We start from the raw sequence: 12,620 nt of genomic DNA on the forward strand, positions 1-12,620 counted from the left end.
ACACTAAGTGAAACTAAAGAAATATACTGAATCAGCGCAAAATGATAAGTGTCTTGAAAAGACTAGTTTCATTGATTTGCAGTGACAGCAATCAATAGAAGAGAAAATGTCGAGCGTTTTCTTTTTGAATTTCACACCGAAACGCCACAGCCAGACATCCGTGTGCCATCACGGATCGCAAAGCGTTTGTTCGCATTACAGCCACTGTAATTCACTAAATTTAAGGTTCTTAAAATTTCCTATATTCAGCTAGTCATTGGCTCATTCAGAATACTATGCATCTGTTTTTACTGAAAAAAATTTACAGACTTCAAAATCTATAACTCATATGGCAAGCTGGTGCAAAAATTTCAAGACAGCATCACCACTTTACATCTTTTCACGCATACACGGCATCTTCTCATATGAGTGCTTTTCTTGGTAAGTTGCGACTAAATCAAAGTCCTGCATCTCCCACCAAATTCCTTGACAGGTACGGTAGTCAAATCCGGCATTGTTATTATGGAAGTATGCCTGACATTTCTTATCCATTATGCCTTATTTCAGGTTAGGATACATCAAGCATAAGCACTCTGATCAGCTAAATAGACGTTTCTCTCACATCAGGACTTATTCCGCATGTTGCAGTACAGCATGCCTGTTTTGGCACAGCCTACGTAGATTGAAGTGCTTGACACTGCACTAACATCTTCCACATCTGCTTTGTTAGCGCTGATGCACGCGTTCACAGGAATATGCATTCCATTTGGTGCCCCTTAACACAATACTATGACATGCTCATCGCAATGATGCAATTACGCTCCACTAACTGGTCCACTTAGCTGATTCGTAAAAATATATTCACATAGCGTTATTTGACAACTACGAAGTTGAAACTGCAATCCTCAAATTAACAGAATCATTAAGTAACAAAAGCAGAGAAGTGCACTTTTTGAACAATTAGCTCTGGTGGCCGCTCTTATAGTCGCCTTCAGTTCTCTCAAGTGACCCTTGCCACTGCCACAATGATCTTTTTCGTGAAGACTACCAAAGTGGTAATGTTGTGCTTTCACATATAATCTTCAAACTCTAATGTAAACAGGCACCGAACCCTACACTGCAGCGTGAAGGTTGGATATATTACTGCAACAATACCGCCTAAGTTTCATACGCTGCATCCTCAGTTGTAACATTAACCACTACCTGAGAAATGTTGGGGCCTGTACTCCATTATTTTTGTTCATTAAAAGATTTCTGAAGGCAGATTTTTGTGCATTTTACATACATTATTCTTTTCTAACCTTTTATTTATAACATATTTAATGCCCAGAGCCACTTGTAAATGTACCTTCGTTAAAATAACAAGCCCTCCTCTGCGCTAGCACTGACTGACATCAAAAAGCTCTGCAGCCCGACCTCCCCCCTCTTATTTGTGCAGATGCCACCTTCGCATATGTGATGAAGGGGTGGTATGCATATGTGATGAAGGGGTGGTATACATTTGTGATAAGCAGTGAGTAGCTTTACGGAATGCAGTTGCAGTAGAGCGTTCACTTTATGGATCTGCCATTTTGCCGTAGCTTTAGACACTTTGTTTTTGGTAATGAGGAACGGTTATTTACTAACACAGCTAAATTCGTTTTCCTTGTTAGTGTCCCTTTAATCCCTTTCAATCTTATTTGGGAGGTCACAAATGAACATCTTATCTTCTTGCACAAAGTCTATGCATAGACAGCTGTCAACAATTTCATTAGGCAAGAACACATTCCGTGTTCCATCACATGAAAGGAAGCACTCCTTTATGTGAGGAGAAATGGCACGAATGTCTGCTGTAATCACGGGTCTGCAGATGACAACACAACAGCCTGTCTCTTCGAGCACAATTATCTTTTCAATTCGTGCATAGCACCCAGCATCTGTCCGCACAAAGGTAGTATCCGATTTTGACGGTCTTCTGAATCCAGTGCTATGGAAAACTTGCTTGTTTCGCACAAACCGCTCATATTCCACAGCAGTGGATACAACCACTCCACACCTATCATACACTGCATCTTGCTCTTCAGCGCTCAGCACCATGTTCTTACCTATGCCCAAGAGTGATAGGCCATCCACACGGAAAAAGTTTTTTACAGGTGAATATCCAAGGAAACCATTGCACAACCTTTTTTCTTCAGAAGGTAGAAGTGGACTTTCAAGTACACGCTGTAGCTGCTGAAACATGATGATTCGCTCTATAATTTGGTCCGGAAGGCCCTTTGCTGCAGAAATCTGCCGCAGAATGTTGCCATTTCCCCCTTCAAATACGAACGCAGAATGTGCCCAAAGGGGTCCAAGGGAACGGGCGCAGTTTCCAAGGTGGAGGAGGGCATGGACATTATATGTCATGAACGCCACACCATATAATGCCTCGCACCTCGATACGAAGTTCTTCAGAAGAGACTCTGAAAAGTAAAATAGTATTCAGCCAAGGCCATGACCCAATTTGTTTTTTTTATGCATGCAAAGTATGCATAAAATGCATATATGCAAAGTATGCATGAAGGCTTACACATGTACTCTCATGCTGCCCGACATGTAAACAGGCACACAGGGCTTGTGCAAAGACCACAGTGATAATTAGGAGGAATACAGTGCCTTTACAAATTTGAAAATGTAGTCTCGACAGTCTCAACACATGCAACCAGGGCTTTCTTTCCATCTAAGGTTAGGTTATACGGTCGAGCATACATATAAGGGCGCTACTTAAGACAAACGTTCGCTTATAACGAACAAAACCAGCCCCCCGCGACCGTCAAACTATACATTATTTCAATGGCACAAAATTGCATGTACAACGAATGTCTTTGAGCACTGCCGATCGGTTACAGCGAAAGGAGGACGACGTAAACCCGGTGTTGCGATACATGATATAACCACGGCCTCTCACCCTTTTGCACGCGTGGACCGTTTTCCCGAGCCTCCTCGCAGGCGAACTACCCGTTTTGTGCCCCTCTAAAGCGAGCTACCCTCTTCCCGCAGGCACGCCCTCTCCCAGCCGACACGCGCTGCCCACGTGTGGCTTCCAAGATTGCCCTCCTGCCCGTCCTCGCAAACTCTGCTCCCCTCTTCTCTCTCTCACAACTCCCTCGCATTCACCTGTCTCCGCAGGTGCGCTCCGGCCGGCTAGAAATGATGCATGCATTCTTAAGCTGACGCCGGCCGGCTGCTGAAGTAAGTTCGATTTCACATGTGTGCCATGGGGAAGTTGGCGAAATATAGAATTTCAGTTACCACATTTACTTGCAAATAAAGAAAACTTTAAAAATATTACTAGTTTGTTCTGATGACTCGTTCTTCTGCCATTTTATGCTATAAAGCAGAAATTATGGCTTCGTTTTGGCTACAAGCTACGATGCCCGACTGAATGTTTGGATACTTTTGGGCTATAACATCCTTCCGTTTTGGCTGTGTCACTCCACGACATCTGACATCACTAGTCTCCATGCTTCCTTGCTTGGTTGGTTAAGGCACGTGTACATTTGCTCCATCAATTGCGGCACTTTGTTTGCCCTGTCAGTGTGTGTGTGTGGCGCGAGCGCTTCGTCGTAGTCGCGTTTGAGTCGAGTTCAGGATGGTAGGGGGAGCCTGCTGTGCCTGCCGCGGTCACAAAACGAAAAGTGCTGGACATGGAAACAAAGCGATCAATTTTGACGTAACTATCTCAAGGTGCAAAGAACTGAGAGTTTGTGAAGTACAACATGTCGAAATCAACAATCTGAACAATTCTAAAGAACAAGGAGAAGATCGCCAGCTTCGATGCCAACAACAGAAAGCGCCTGCGGAAGGCCACCTATGCAGACATAGAGGACGCACTGCTCAAGTGGTTTGTTGACGCACGGGCTTGCAACATTCCGATAAGTGGACCAATGATGCTGGGCAAAGCCAAGAACTTCGCATTCTTGCTAGATTTTTCTGACTTCTGCCCAGGCAATGGCTGGCTACATTGATTCAAAGTGCAGCATGGGATCATTTTTAAATTGATTGTCGGCGAGGCGGCTTCAGCAAGCGACCAAGACGTTGCCACTTGGCTGGTAGCAAACGGAGCTGTCATTGCAAGCTATGCGGAGCAGGACGTGTATAATGCAGACAAAACTGCGTTATTTTATCAGATGCTGCCAGACAAAATGCACGTCATGAAAGGCGACTCATGCGCTGGCGGTAAACACAGTAAAGCGTGCATTACGACACTTCTGTGCACTAATATGGATGGCAGCGACTGGCGTGTGCCCTTTGTGTTCGGAAAATCAAAATCAAAGAGGCCGCGTTGCTTTCGGAACTATGTGCCCGTGCACTACAGGCACAATGCGAAGGCGTGGATGATGCACAATTTATTCGCAGAGTGGCTCGGCAAATTGGACTGCAACATGCAGAGGCAAGGCAGGCGCGTGATGCTTGTGCTTGACAACTGCTCAGCGCACCACGTTCTGACTTCTCTGACGGCAGTGACTCTACTTTTTCTGCCGCCCAATACAACTTCGAAAGTCGAGCCTCTTGATTTAGGCATAATACGTTCCTTTAAGGCATCGTATAGGCCCCGCACTATGGAGCGCTCGCCCATTGCTGTTGACTGCCCAGCCACCAACTTGCCGCATGTTCTACTGTATTCAGCCATTGAGATGGTGAAGGTGGCCTGGGCGGAGGTGATGGCCACTTGCGTGCGCAACTGTTTCTGCAAAGCCAGGCTTCGTCGACGCAGAACCTTCCAAAGAGGATCAGTCCGGCGGCGATTTCTGGCAGTGCGTTGACTCCAAGATGGGGAGCCATGACATTGGCTGGAATATTTTATTTCTGTTGACGAAGATGCTGCCATTGCGAAACCATGCACGGACGAGGGCATCGATCGTGAAGTGCGAGCCGAGAGCGACGTGGAGGAATCAGATGACGACGAAACTTCGGAGACAGCGCCCACAAGCACGCCTGTAGCAATGGGCTACATAGAGGGCCTCAGGCAACTGAGGCCCACTGGCTGCATTAGCGATTTTTCGATCTCTTTGCACCTTGCAAAAAAAAAATTCTGTAGCGTTATGCATGCCATATGTCATTAAATTGTATTGCCATGTTTTTCCTACGTGTAAGAAGGCTTGCTACATCAGGCAAATGTATATGTTCACTGTGCTAACTCTGAGTAAAACAGTTATTAGTATGTTCCATCTTATCTGCCATCTCATCTTCCAGATCCCTGCTATGTGCACATGCTTTTGGCCATACAAGACCTAAAAAATTTAACAGGTTAGCTCACTGCAGTACAACAGGCAGACTGATAGTAAATGTACAGCATGGGGTATCTGCAGGCAGTACCATAAGCTCACATAGGCTTTTGAATTCCAACTTGGCTTGTACGCATGCACTGGCACTTGTTTTAGAATCTTACCAGCTTTGTCAATTTCAAGAATGGTGAGTTTCCTCTTGAAGCAGGATATATATACCCTCGCAAAGCTTGGAGAGGTGCCTCCAGTACTCTTGATGAAGAATGTCATTAAGGCAAGGCAAAGCATAGAAGAGGAGCCAGTGTCTCCATTCAGATGCCTTCCAATGGCATCTTTCTTGAACGGACCGTGGCAGTCGTGTGATGCAGTGAGGTGGCTTGATGGACAGCAGCCGTGCATCTATTCGGGAAAGTGCTGATGGTGCACCTGTAAATGTCACCAAACTTAATTATTTTTATCGGTGTCACCCAATAAATCTAGGTCAACAAGTGCTCAAAACAGATCAAAATAAACAGCATTACACGCCCAAAAATTGTCATAAGTCGAATATTTGATTCCGAGGACACATTAAAACCTAGGGCTCAGTTCAGTTAAGAGATACGTTGTAAATTATATATATATATATATATATTTTGGGGGGGGGCATGAGTGAAATGGTTGAAAACATAGATGAAAAAGTATGTCATTCATTGCAGCAGTGCTAGTGTTATGTTAAACAAAAAGCTAAGCAGTGGCGTTGCCAGAATTTTTTTACGAGAGGCAGGGGGCTCCAACTTGACCGGGTATGAGGAGGGAGGGGATCTGGGCAGGCACCATACAAACCCAGCAATTTTTTGTGGGTGGTGGGGGGGGGAGGGGGAGGTCACTGCCCAGTGTGCCACCGCCTGGCTACGCTCCTGAAGCTAAGCAGTTAATATGACGGCCTGTTAGGTTGTTCTATTTTGATTTAAAAGTTTTGTAATAGAGTTGCATGTACAAGCAAATATGGCAATCCAGATCGATTGGATATTTTCCAAGGTAGAGTCGCACACCCCCCCATGTGATCCTATACTAACAATTGCCACTTTCTGGAACATAAAAGTGTGAATGCAGACAAGTGCAAAAAACCTTGGAAAGCGAATTCATTAGGAATAAAATCCTGTGAAATGAAAGCTCACCTACACCACAGCTTGAGTATGCAATGCTGTTAATGCACTCACAAACACTGCACCCATATCAACAGATGCCTGCAATGGCAATGAAGACAGCAATACGCCTTTTCAAATGTCAAAGAATTACTTGTAGCCAGGACTACAGCATTATTATGCACCAAAATTGTCCACTGAAGACACCTAAGATGTTTCTATGATAATTGTGAACTAGGTAAAGAAGCATCAAATTGATGATGCAAAGTCCCATGACACATGGTCAGGCAATCCCAATTGATTTTGTTTGCTGTGTGAATCCACTTTATTCTACAAGCCAAGCATCTCGTAATTTCACTATGTAAGCAATATAATACAAACTAAATGGGAGTGGAAAGGGTTACTTTACCAGAATAGAAACGCTGATCAGAGTTTGAACTTGATAGAATTGTTTCCGTCAGCTGCTTTGAAACACCTTGTAGGACACAGTGCATATACTCAACGCTGTATCCGTTGACAAGGTCCAGACCTGAACGAAGAGATGTACCTTGTGTTAGTATACATACAACACCAAATTTTACTATCACGCTTTTACTATGAACTTCAACGCATGATCATATGGCCAGATACTCATCCCAGGTTAGATAGTGATGCTGATGGGCACCGTGTTTTTAACTTAACCTGAGAGGGTTCCGCTGGTTTTGTTTCGAACATCGCCCCTTCATGCCTGCTTTTGCGCTCTCTCCTAGGCTTGAAGAAAGCTGTCTAACGAAAATCATCAGAACAGACTGGCAGCCACCTCAGAACTTAATGTTTGACTTATTGCCCCTCGATGCGCCATCACACAGGTTTCTCCATTGCCATTCTATGCCTACATTTGCCCTTTGTTTTCCAGCATCAGATTGCAATATGACCGTCACAGCTAGCTCACCATTTCTTATGTGATATTTTATCACACAAAAGGAGGCCGTTGTCCTTTCTAGATTGTTTTCATGTGACCAAGATTTTGTGCACATTGTACAATGAAGCCTTTTTGTGTATGAAAAATGCATCAAATACTTCCCAGGCGCTCCACTCAGAATATTTTCACACAATCAAAGGACCCGTCAAAATCTGAGGACATATTATTGGACAGTAACTTACGGAGACATCACCTTCATTCAGTACACACACACTGATTTGGCTGGTTGAATAAAACTGCTCGAGCCATCAAACTTGCCGTGTACTATGTCTGGCAAAAGTGATAGAATCACTGAAAGTGACTGTCCAAGAATACGTCTTCAGGGTGACACTTGCACTTGCTACAATGCATGGTGAGAGTATATCATCTAGCCCTTCAAAACATTTGCATGCTTCGTAAGCTAGCCTTTTATACAACTGCCCATCTGATCAAGAAGACAACTTTGCTGTGACATACAAGATACATATCTTGGTTACACTTCTTTTTTTTGCTTCCGCACAAAAAGGAGCCACTCAAGGACCTCCTGTAGCATCCTTTTCATGATGCAGTGTAGAATGCTTGGGTGATGAAATTGTGCAGTGGAGATTATTTATTTGGTGTGTGATCAATTGAGGCAGCAGAGATGATTAGGCGGGGGCCGGATGGAGTTGTTAGTATGCCATTTGTGCCATTAATTGTGAAGGAACTGTTGTTGCTGAGCTGGTGACAGCCTTTTTTAGGTGTGCCTACAGCAAGCATTTCGAAAAAATTTTAAAATCTTTCGGTTGTGTTCGTGGTTCTTTCCAAGTTTATAGAACCTCATTCTTTTTTCATGGTACTTTAGGCTCATGTTTTATCAGCCTCTATACCATCAAAATTTTTGTGATTGTGGTTGTTTTTGTGCACGCACTGATGTAAACCAGGGGCAGGGGGTGTCCTTTTAACTCCAGTTGTAGGCTAGCACTCGTATAGTCTGTCTTTCCATTTTGCCTTGTATGTCTTGCGCTATTTTAAGCTTCTCACAATTTTGAGTCTGCTTTTGTTTGAACTAATGTCAGGCGAAGACGTTTTAACAAATAACTATGCTATGCACACAAGTCTTCTGCAATGCAACTGCAAGAACCCAATATATGCCCCTTAATGTTGCTACATGGAAAGTGAACTGACAAAATTATATAAATATTCAGTACTATCACATACCATACAAGATCTGATATCTGCCACCGCCATGAATCGTTTTCAGAGAGAGAAAACTCAGTTTGTCTTCGAATCACATATTTCTTATTATTGAAGACAACTGTCACTAAAGGACGTGGTTTATGTTATGGACACATACAATACAGCAGTGAATCATTTACACTGCCCATAGCGCAAAAGCAGCAAAGCTGTGAATCCAGGAATCTCTAAGGCCCTCCAGATGCTCTTGTGAATCCAGATGCTCTTCTAAGGCTCTCCAACCGACAGCCTTGACATAACGGAAGTTTGGGTGCTACTGCATGGGCAAATTCGATGGCCATCAAGTCAACATAGTTTCATGAAACCCCCTCGAAATCACTAAAGCCTTCCAGTGGCAGTTGCACCCTCTCATAGCAGCACTTTCGAATAAACATCAAAAATAAATACCTGCTACGAAAACATTCTCTAAAAACTATGAGCAAAAACTGCAAGCGTCTAGGTAAAAATAATTTATATATGCACTAATAGTGTTACAAATGACAGTTCTTTTTGTTGTTTTTGTGTAGCTTTAGCTTGGCAACCAATGTGCCACTCGTTCCATGACATGAAACTGAAACTTGATAGCCATTGAGAAGTGCCGTGTGGCGGTAACACAACTCCTTCAAGTTTGACAGAGTTTAGCAGTTTCAATTACCTTCGACTCAAGGGTCTTTGAGACATGTCCATGTGACTCAGGTACCACTGCAATCAGGAAAATAATTAGGGCATAAATGCTTCTTACCTACCTTTCAAGTTCATCAAGGCTGACGGTCCCTTTAAGCCATTGATGGTGTCTTTAAGCCTGCTTGCCAGATGCATCTCACTCTTGACACGGTCTGAAGTTCTCTGTTCCATTGGAGACACCATTGTGTACCGCATGCTCCCTAATGAACATAAAAAAGAGTGCAACAATAACATAAGTGAAAATAACAAAGTAATATTTTGTTGCTTACATCTAGATTCCATGTTAGCATGTTTATGTTGTACCATACATTGTGCGCATCTATACGAAATATCTGCATTTTACAAAATGTACCATGTGTATATAACATACTCATGCGTTATATGCGGCAAGAAAAACTTTCGAATTTAAAAAAATATACATAATAAAGGAACATTTTGGAGACTGATTGAAATACAAAATATTTTACTTGCCTTCCCTGTGCTCTCCTGGATTCAGGCACCATGTGCAACCAAAATATCCATTGAAGGTCACCATGTTCTGCACAGATGCCCTTGCAGGTGCATCAACGGAGACACACAATACATAAGGCTTTGATACATGAATGTTGCCTTTGTGAGTCCACTTCACAACCCCTGTGCTGTTCACCTCATTCACGAACTCCTCATGAAACAGTTGCATTTCTGGGTGCTTTCTGCCGAACCAGAGCCCAGCGAGAACCGGGTGCTTAAATCGCAAGTGCGGAGGGAGTTCTATAACAATAAATTGCAGGGGCCACACTGAGGTCTTCGAAGATTTCCATACAGGGCTCCCATCAGTATTTATTGTCAACGTCAAATCATCAGGGCGAAGGTTCTGTTCTTCTCTCAGCCTGCTGTAGCATTGGCCTTTCGTAATGTCACTGATTGTTGTTGATGGCTGTTTAAGTGCTTCAAGGCTTTCATGTAGTTCCTCTTTGGTCCGTTCGATCATAAGGCTGAGTTGCGTTGCCAGGTTAAGAATGAAAAAGAAGGAACCTTCATTTTTCAATGACTGGGTTGTTCTGACACTGTGACAGCTGTTGCACGCAGCCGAATTGCCATGCGTTGCCATGACGCGCTTGCATGGCTCACAATAAAAGTGATGCTGCACAACATCCTGCATGTCCCTCGACCAGAGCTTCCGAAATGTGAATTTGCTCTGAGGCAAGACATTTGTGCCCACAATAAAGTTTATCAGCTTCGCTAGGTCGCCCAGTGCTGTCCACGTCAATCCATGAGAAACCGCGAACGACATTACTGCTGCTATTGCGGCCGCCTTTGTTACATTTGAGTTAGGCAATTTTTCGCCGCCGTACTGCGAAAACCAGGACGGCAACGTGCTGTCACCATCAGAGAAATTGCTGGCATCATACTCGTCGCTACTATCAGAGCTGTCTTCACTTTCGCAAGTGTCATTTGCACTTCTTGCGCTGTTCATATCGTCGCGTTCATCACCGCTGTCGGGTTCTTCACCACCGTCAATTATGAAGCTGTCGCTGCCGTTGTGGTCCAAGGAAATGTCATTGTCATCTCCGTCATTCGACCCACCTTGCGATGTGTTAGGCGAAGCCTCTGCCGCGTTTCCCGATTGAGCACTGGGGCCGACGCTCGTAGATTGTGCTCGTGACGTTGCCGATGCGATGGCGACGGCATGCGCCTTTTCATGCCTATACAAAGTAGAGCTCGGCACATCGAAGTAGCCATCCCCGTCTAAGTATATCTTGCGTCGCTTTTTCGCGGTATTCTCTGTCATCGCTTCCTTTTAGTACACACTAAGCTGGAAAAAAAGAAAAATACCCAACGAGCACGAAAAGACCGCCACTGTATCACCGGTTACCACAGAATAAAATACCCAGCTGTCTCCCGCTGCGGAAAGCGAGCGGGTAGAGTGCACTAGAGCAAAAAACGCGGAAAATGTCGCGGCGCTGCCATCGCCTTATTATGGATCTCCGGCCAATAAACGTTAGCTCCGGCTGTTTCGGCAGTGCTCATTGACTGAGGCGAGCTCACGGGCTGAGTAGCTGTCGTCTGCTCGACGCACCGTCGTTGTTGCGTCGTTTGCGTTCTTTCCGCCGCTCTTTTTCATTTTATTTAGTATGGATCGGTGGGATATAATCTCAGTGTTACCGCCACCGAGTATCCGCCTGTCAAAGCTCCATGCAGCTGCGGTAGGGTCTCCGACGCGACAAGCGTCCGGTCGGCGAGCGGGGCCGCTCATTCGGGAGAAAGCGACGGTGGCGTCACCTGGATTGTCAATAAAAAATGCCTCAGCGCAGAGCCCTCGTTGGAGCCACTTTCCCAATCTTGTACACTCTAAATCGGATCAACACCGTCGGATTACTAAGACTACTAGACCGACTAGACGACCAAGACAGCAGCCATAGATAGATATTACGAATATCCTCTCGAAAGCAGAGAGATGGCGAGTGCCACCAAGCACTGTATTACCTTCTGCACTCAACCCGTGGTTCGTGTTTTGTCGAACCTGATTTAAATTTATTTCCGCATAATCTATTTTGCGTCACCAATGCCCTAACCGCATATTCATTGTCCTTTCCTCTGTTGTAAATTTTAAGCAACATGACCTTAGTGCCTATTCCGAACGGTCTAGGTATTGTTTTTAGAAAGGAGCCAATTAAGTATCACGATGTGACCGGCATGCGCGTGTCAGGTTGAGACGATATGCCAGAAAGCATGTACTACATTTTGCAGGCAGCAAGGCCTATGACATGGCTGTATGATGTTCAAGCAATGGACCGAATCGTTGCGAAATTGTAATTTTCCAGCGATGAAATGGGCCGGGACATTGCATGGCTACGAATTAACTACATATGTGATGTTTCCGTCATTTGCAGAGAAGAACGGAGTTTGACTCATGGAACGCAGCTTTTGTTATCTTAGCAAAATTTGTCACGTGGTGGATGTAAAGCGACGATAACCTACGCCAGATCGAAGCTGTCAATTTAATATTTTCATTAGCATGCATGCTGCCCGCAGCAACATTATTTTTGGTCCGTAGCGTATGCCGTGTTTCGTCACTGCTGGATTGAGTTAGTTATATAAACCATACAAGTGCTCGCTTTCAACGATGACACGTAACATTCAATAAGACTGCATATGCTATAAGGGCGCTGAGCGGAGATACTATCGCTGGAATTGAAGGACTCGCCAGAAGGCCCGCACGGTCGGAGATTAATTCTGTCTGAACACTCCTTAATTCGTCAATCAATTTATGCAAAGACAAAACACAAGAAAAATGCGACAGTACGCTGAATTGTGTGTGTGTGTGTGCGTTCGGAACAAAACATCAGCAGCTTCACCCAAAGGGCTCCTCGGAAGATATGTTCTAAATACACGCAGGTGCGCTGCCAAGTTGGTGCGGCACGTCGTTTATCCTGCTGGGAAATAAGCGCT

At 44.5% G+C, this 12,620-nt stretch overlaps 1 pseudogene; it reads right to left on the reverse strand.

Annotated features, from left to right (window-relative positions):
• Positions 1 to 1,574: 1,574 nt before the first annotated feature.
• On the reverse strand, positions 1,575 to 9,346 carry LOC119446794 (uncharacterized; annotated as a pseudogene).
• Between the last annotated feature and the right edge of the window lie 3,274 nt (positions 9,347 to 12,620).

This window comes from Dermacentor silvarum, chromosome 1, assembly GCF_013339745.2.
Source record: "Dermacentor silvarum isolate Dsil-2018 chromosome 1, BIME_Dsil_1.4, whole genome shotgun sequence".
In the NCBI taxonomy this organism is placed as follows: domain Eukaryota; kingdom Metazoa; phylum Arthropoda; class Arachnida; order Ixodida; family Ixodidae; genus Dermacentor; species Dermacentor silvarum.